This window comes from Pavona decussata, unplaced genomic scaffold (genome assembly GCF_977016875.1).
Source record: "Pavona decussata unplaced genomic scaffold, jaPavDecu1.1 SCAFFOLD_53, whole genome shotgun sequence".
Lineage (NCBI taxonomy): Eukaryota > Metazoa > Cnidaria > Anthozoa > Scleractinia > Agariciidae > Pavona > Pavona decussata.
In genome coordinates, this window is record NW_028145475.1 from 5686970 (window position 1) to 5695000 (window position 8031).

General features: G+C 39.8%; 1 pseudogene across 1 annotated transcript; it reads left to right on the forward strand.

Moving 5' to 3' along the window:
- Positions 1 to 1406: 1406 nt before the first annotated feature.
- Positions 1407 to 4394, forward strand: LOC146480722 (E3 ubiquitin-protein ligase TRIM45-like; annotated as a pseudogene). The gene is made up of 2 exons (XR_014864749.1): positions 1407 to 1591; positions 2827 to 4394. The product of XR_014864749.1 is annotated as an E3 ubiquitin-protein ligase TRIM45-like (transcript).
- The last annotated feature ends 3637 nt before the right edge of the window (positions 4395 to 8031 follow it).

Below are 8031 nucleotides of genomic sequence, written 5' to 3' on the forward strand. Positions count from 1 at the left end.
ATAGACAGTGCACTGACAGTGGGGAACGTCTAAGCAGCTACGACGGTAGGGCCAATTTCGCGATTATTCCAACTCGCTTAGGGTGTACGGAAACGGTCAACTACCCGCCAGGAATCAAATTGGTAGAAATTTACAGTCGTGTGCTCTCGCTCTCCACAAACCTTGGATTCGAGCTGATTTGGTAGTTTTACGTTGTTGTTTTGCAGCGGACGGCGAAGAAATGCATCAAAATTTAAAACGCATGTTCAAAGTGATTGTTCTTTTCATTTAATCTATTGTTTTGTGGCGTTCTTATTGCCGTCGCCGTTTTCGTTGCTGCATGTCTTTCCGCGGAAGAACACTACACATCACTTGACAATTTAATGGTCGCTATGTTTTGGGCATGGTATAATGGCCCATATATCATGGCTGCTAAGCCAACCAGATACCTTGAGTTGTATTCTCAGTGATCCGCTTTTAAATCAATTGACATATATAAATCAAATGTAAATCACAGAAACCTTTTCACGGACTTATAAACAAGAACCAAGCAAAATGTTTATGCATGGTAAGGCGCAGCATATATTTGCCTTATTTAATATATTACGTATGCGCAACACAGTTTTATCGGAACCACAGATTTAGCAAGGTGGTAAGAATATCTGCAATGATAATGTGGTCCCGCTCTTGCTCACGGAAATGCACAAAATATTATACACAGTAAGGATACGCCAAGCATTTAAAAGAAATCGCTGTTGAAATCGTGGTGTGAGTTCACGTGGTTGTTGTTCTGTGACACATGGGCAACACTGATTAATTCGCCGCCACAAGCTAAAACCCAGACGTCTTTATCTTTCATTACGAAACGTTTGTTAACAAATACAACACGTAAATTTAATTTTCTTTCGTATTTATAATGCTGTCATTCACTTTTTCCTGGTCAAATGTCAAAGTATGCTATACTGGCAGGCAATAGAAAACCACCAATTCCAATTCCGTTCATTGATGCAGCAAGTGTTGTTATCGCCTTAATGAATCATAATTTTTAAAGTTGTGCCTTAAAGTAATAAATTTTATCATATCTTTTAGTTAGTTTGCATGGTGTGATTGGTCAATTTTTTAGGCCGTCCTTTACTGTACAGACCAGCAGTTTCCTCTCCCCGGCAACGCCGAATTAACCTCAGATAAAACCTCGTTTTTTTCCCGTTGATTTATGGCTTGTGCGCTTCTCGCATGGGCCATAAATCAACCGAAAAAAAACTCGCCGGATCGGTAACTTATAGTGCGGACCTCGAACTCGGCTAGTAACAGCTATGTATAGTTAAGGATGTCTTGTTGGTAAATCGTTTCGCAAATTTGAAGCTCGTTTTGTTGTTGATCAATGTCAAGGCTGAGAAATATTTTTGGTTTCCAATTCCAGAATCAGAATGGCCTCTGTTGTGCCCAAAAAGGTCAATGAGCACCTGGAATGTGCTGTGTGCATGGAAAAATTCCAGGAACCCAAAGTTTTACATTTCTGCACACTTTCTGCAAAGGATGCTTGGAAAAACTGGTGAATAAAAAGGAACCCAATTATGTCATTACCTGCCCTGAGTGTCGGCAGGATGCAAAAGTAAGTTAAGCATAATGAACAATTATTCCACGAGCTACCGTTGAACATGAGATGATTCGCGCCGAGTTGGCTACGATCATCCCATATCCAACAAGTGCGAGCAAAATTATTGCTTTATTAAAAACAACCAAGAAATTAATGTTGTCAGATCTTTCTGATTTCATTTCCAACAACGACTAAGGACGATTTTGTTACCTCCAATTCTTGAGCATGGTCAATCAAGTTTCTGAAATTGAATTATATGGTGATAACGTTTTTATTGAAATGGCTTATACAACTGAATTGAAAAGTGAATGCTGGTGAAAAAAACTTAACGAATTTAAGATTCTCGAAATGGCATTCTTCAGTAGTTTTGAAGACCGGGTAACAATGCCACCTTGCCTAAGTAACTTCACTTTAGTCACTGATTGACCTCCGACCTCAGGTCCTCAGTAGGTAGTTACTAGTTATAGCCACGCTTAAATATGCAGAACTTGACTACCCGTAAGAGTTGCTGCTGTCCTGAATACTTGGTGACATTTTTGAGTCGTTAGGCCCTTAAACTCTTGAGAGAAGAAAGTTAAGTATTTTTTTTAAAAAACAGGCTTGGTTAACATGTTTATTTGCCTACTGAATATTCTTGAAGCATGGGAGTAGAGAAAAGTATGTTAAATTCTTCTTAATTCATGTCCAAGAAATTTCTGCTTGAAATTGAAATGCTGGGGATAAAGGGGGTCTACGTGTAACCGCATGTTACAACGGTAAAATTTACCGCGGCTTTATTTAGCGTGGGAAATGACTTTTAAAATGGTCAATCATCGCGTACTTCTTTTTTGATGCAATTTGAATCAGCAGAAATCAAATATCTGCAGACAACAATCAAAGTCAACCCCCAGGTAAAATGCAGCATCGCAGATGCTGTGTTCCTCCCCTCCCAACATACTGTAAAGACCGACTGAAAATACTGTTACATTTTGCGTTACTTTCTGGTGTTACATTTTGCGTTAAAAGTTATTACATTTTGCGTTAACAAAGTTATTACATTTTGCGTCAAAAGTTATTACATTTTGCGTCAAAAGTTATTACATTTTGCGTTACTATTACATTTTGCGTCAAAAGGTATTACATTTTGCGTTACTATTACATTTTGTGTCAGTTATTACATTTTGTGGCGTAACAGAAGTGCACTAAGATTAAAACTCTAAGAGCTTCAGCAATATGAAGTTTTTTTCCACACTGCTCTTTTTTCTTGTTAGATTCTTGACGGAGATGTCAGCAAACTGCAACCAAATTTCTGGCTGAATAATTTCATGACCTTACTCAGCATGCAAGACAAGACTATATCTGGGAAGCCATTGCCTTGTGAACACTGTGATAGTGGTGACCCAGTAGTGTCACGTTGCACTCATTGCAGCGTTTTCATGTGTGAATTTTGTGTCACTGTACATAAGAGAATCAATACGTTCAAAGGTCATCAGATTCTATCCCTGGCAGAAGTTCAGAAGCTTGGTTCAAAGGCCCTCGTCAAGCCATCATTTTGTGCAAAACACACTGGTGAGACTTTGAAACTGTTTTGTGAAACCTGCCAAGAAACAATATGCCGAGATTGCACCATTGTTGATCATCGTGAACATAAGTACAATTTTGTAGCAGATGTTGCTGAACGAGAGAGGAACGTTGTGCAATCTTCTCTCAACAAAACGAAAGCCAAAGAGGGTACGGTGGTAGAAGGTTTAAAAGGTGTCCAAACAATGAAACAGCGCGTCCAAAATAAAATGTCTGAAGTAAATAAGGAAGTTGATGTCTTTTTCAACGAGCAAGCCAAGGCATTGGAGTCTTACCGTGCAAACTTAAAGCACGAAGTCACTACACAATGCCAAGTAAGAGTCAGTCAGCTTGAAAAACAATCGGAACCAATTGACCCTCAGAAATACACTGTTAGCTTTGTTGGGGGTGAAGACGGAGTGATGTACGACAGTTTGGTTGTACAGACCGTTGAGTTGCTGCTTACCAACAAAGATGAAGGAGCAGAGCCTGGGGGGCATCGGGTCAATGCTCGAGTCATTTTTGTAACCGGAGATGATAAAGAAAATCGTCCTCAAGTGGAAACTCTGCCCGTACTTGACAATGGCGATGGGTCTTACACCTTTTCTTATTGTGCAAAGTCCACAGGACATGTAAAATTGTCGGTGATGGTGGAAGGTCAAGAAGTACGTGGAAGTCCATTCACCTGGGAAGTCTATCCAGTGCTAGTACGCAGTGCTACTATCCCGGGTACTATGCAGTGCTACAGAAATCCGAAAATAGGGATCAATTTTAACCGCCAGGAGCAGGGCAAGTGTATGAAGGAAAATGGTGGAAGAAGATGCAGGTAGCGAATATGCTTCCGGTTTCTGGAAACTGCATTTGGTCGCTTTTAGTGCTGATGCAAAAAAAAAGCGTAAAAGCGTATGCGACAATGCCGAAAGGTAGTCTGGGAAATACCCAATAAATATCATTTTAAGCTCAGAATCGATAATACCTCGACCATACAGCGAAGACGTGAGATGGCAGGCAATATGGATTCTGAGATTTTATTAAATTTAATTGGGTATTTCCCAGACAGCCCTTCGGCATTGTCACGTACGCTTTTACGCTATTTTTGGACAACCTTGTCGAAACAGCTGAGTTCTTCGGGGAGTCCAAAAACAGTAGCAATAAGGAACAGAAGCTAGCTGCAAGTTTTATTAAAGCTAATATCGAAAGCAAGTATACGCATATTCTTTGTAGGATTAAAAACTGTCCATTCAATGATGGTACTATATCTGATCAAATTGAAACTACAATCGTTGTCAAAAGTCCAGGGACTCATTGATTGGTTATTCTCTATTGCGAGAGGGGGAAAATGGGGGGGGGGGGGGGGGGGGAGTTATTTCCCGTAACGCTATTAAAGGCAAACTGTTTAGCTTGTGTGAAAAGATGATGTTACTATATGTGATCAAATCGAAACTACAATCGTTGTCAAAAGTCCAGGGACTCATTGATTGGTTATTCTCTGTTGCGAGAGGGGGAAAAATGGGGGGGGGGGGGGGGAGTTATTTCCCGTAACGCTATTAAAGGCAAACTGTTTAGCTTGTGTGAAAAGATGATGTTACTATATGTGATCAAATCGAAACTACAATCGTTGTCAAAAGTCCAGGGACTCATTGATTGGTTATTCTCTGTTGCGAGAGGGGGAAAAATGGGGGGGGGGGGGGGGGGGAGTTATTTCCCGTAACGCTATTAAAGGCAAACTGTTTAGCTTGTGTGAAAAGATAACGACTAAATCCACATTTCACAAGGTGTCTCGCAAGGACTTTTGATGACCATGGTAGGTTAACACATTTGTCAATTAAACACTTGCGAGTGACACAATTGTCTGCTAAAAAGTGCAGTAAATGATCTCCTTAACTGCCCACTCCTTAATAAATGACCCCTTTCGTCCAATTGTAGAGAAAAAAGATCAATGAAATGATTGTAATGAACATTTTTTTAGAGAGAGATGTTGATATCCAAAGTGTGTTTTAATATGAAATTGAATAAAACATTGAATGGCGACTTCTCTGCTCCCTCATGAATCTGAAAATAGAAAAAAAAAATGCTCTGGGTTCTTATTTATGATTTATTGAGTAAATAACGTTACATGAAATTCTAGTCACATTTTAATAAGATTCGTGATAGTTCTGTACAATTCAGGCAACAATATATAAAAAAGGCATGAGTATACATTAAAGTGTAATTTTATTTCGGAAAAGTAAACTTGGCATGCGCTTTTGTTAGAGTGTCATAGCGACATTGCACACTACACAACTTTGTTTTAGTGACTATCATCCCTATAGTTCAGTACATTTCAGGAAAGAGAAAAATTAGCAAACTCGATGAAACAAAGTATGAAATAGAATACAACTGCTAGAGCTTAGTTTTTCATCAACGTAAAAGTCATGTAGCGTGGAAAGATGAATAGCTGATAATAGCCGCAATTAGTGAAGTTAAGACATGTATCCTAAGTATTGTTTCAGAGCAAAAGTCTATTTAGCAATTACTCCACGAGCGCGCGTTGGATATGAGATGATAGATAGCCAACGAGGCGCGTAGCGCCGAGTTGGCTATAATCATCTCATATCCAACAAGCGCAAGGGGAATAATTGTTTTATTAAAAACAATCCTGACATAGTGCTAGATCTCACTGATTTCGCTGTGCAAGAACAAACAGATGACAATTTTTAATGGTCGCCATTTCTCGGTCATGGTATAATGGATCATATAGCATGGCCGCAAAGTCAATCAAATCCCTCGAATTGCGTTATACAATGATTCAGTTTTTAATAATGTTGGATCAACAATAGCCTTCTGTTAAGAGAAAATACTTCAAACACATCTTAACTTAGAAAGGCTCAGTGAAGCTGGACATTCGTGCGAAGTAAGTAGCAAATACTATCCGGTGTTTGAGTGCTCAATCCCACTATCCTTTGGTTTGGCATGTTGTAATACACACTAGTGGTCTTTGTTTCGCGTGCTAATTAAAATCAACTCAAGTGGAATTGCTGATGAGTAACATAGTTTCCACTCCATAAAAAAGTGTAGGAACTTTTTGTCTTATGCATTTTGTAATTTGTGAGTGAGTATAACGGGTTTGGGGTGGGTGGTAGTGGTGGTGGGGTGAGAGGGGGTGGTATGGAGGAGGTAAGGACCACCGACCAGAACAAAAAGAAAATTACGACAAAATCCGGGAGATAAGAGGAAAACAAAATGCTGGTAGCTGAATGAGGGGTACACCGTGTGTTTTGTTCAGATACTCCTGTCCCCCCCTCCCCAATTTATGTACAGTATGGTGTTTTCCCGAATAATGAGCATCAGTTGCAAAGAGGTAATTTGTGGAATCAAATTCTGTCGATGACGTGGTCAAAGAAAATTTGACTTTCATAGCCTAGCCTTGTTCTCAAAACGCTTCGCGGTAAGCTAAATCAAAGTAAGCGCTAACTTTTAATTTTTTTTTTTAACTCCTTGATGTAAGAATCTCAAACGAGAACATTACGAAAACGCTCTAAAACGAGAAATAAAATCCTTGGCTAACATTATTTTAATATCGGATATGTGTTAATCGGCTTTGGAATAACCATATCCCAAAGTTTGGTCAGTCTTAATTTTTTCCAGCAAGCAGGTCAGAGCTTGCTCAAAGGTATCGCTATCCCATCCGTGAGATTTCATTTCAAACCACGTGACCAAGCTATGGTCACGGTAGAACTGTTTCAGAGCTGCCTCGCTTTCAATCATCTTTCCCTTTCCCATCCATTCCAAATTGCTGGAATTAAAAGCCACGAGAACGCACGGGACTCGTGATTTGGCAAACTCGGCAACTGACTTTCTCCATTTTACTACCTCGATTAATGACGAAGGGTGTTCAGGGGCCCAGAAGATCAGAGCGCCGTGACATGATTTGAAACTGAATCCCGCATAACTCTCGGGATCGGGACCAATCACTAATAACTCATTCACCTCCCTTTTAGGTAATTTTATCTTTTTCAAATGAATATCCATGTACACAGTCGGCGAAGTTGACTCTTTAGGAGGCGTTCGGCGAAAATGATCTTTGATAAATACACTGTCCTTTCCTGTAATAGTCCCCACGCACAAAATTACGATAAGATTGTTCCCCTCATCATTTTGGCTCATGCCCTCCTTGTGTTGTTCCTCCGGAGCGATGTTTGTTTTGAAAGTTTCCATCTGTACATCCTTCCCCAGATTCAGCAAAACGGTTTTGTTAACTTCCTCTGGAATTTCATAATTGCAACCAACAGAAGTGAAAATATCTGTTTTGTGAATAGAGTCTGAATCTTCCATCTCTTTGAATCAATCAGGCAAAGGGCATAAATGTCACTTCCGGGACAGAGCTTTCACTTTCTTTTGCTCTTTTTTCTTTGACAGAATATCCGTGTTCTTTGAAAACGCAAATTACGAGAAAATTGTCGATTTGAACTTGATAGCAAATTCCAGGACTCGTTTAGTATTCCATCAACTGGTCTCGAGGTTTTGGGGGATGATCTTCAGTCAAGCACGTGACACGTGGATAGCCGTTATCCAAAATCGCGCCTGGTTGTTATGAGCTAATACACAGTGCATGACATGGCATGCATGACCTTGGTTCACAACCGAACACGTTCATTGATACTCCAGATCTAAAACTGTTTTTGTTCGGAATAAGGCAAGATTTTGCCTCCTTTAAGAGGGGGCTATAAGTGAAATTTTATCAGATTGATTGCCTTAAGCTATAGTCTAAGAGTGCTTTCCATCAAATGCCGGAACTGGCCGGTCTGGCCAGCCAGCTCTGTAAATCGAATGCTTTATTTTGAAGGGATGGTGCTGAAAAATCTTGAAAAATAGTCACTCTGAAAATGGTACACGCTATTTTGAAGAAAGTCAAAGGACTAAGATAAAACTTATCC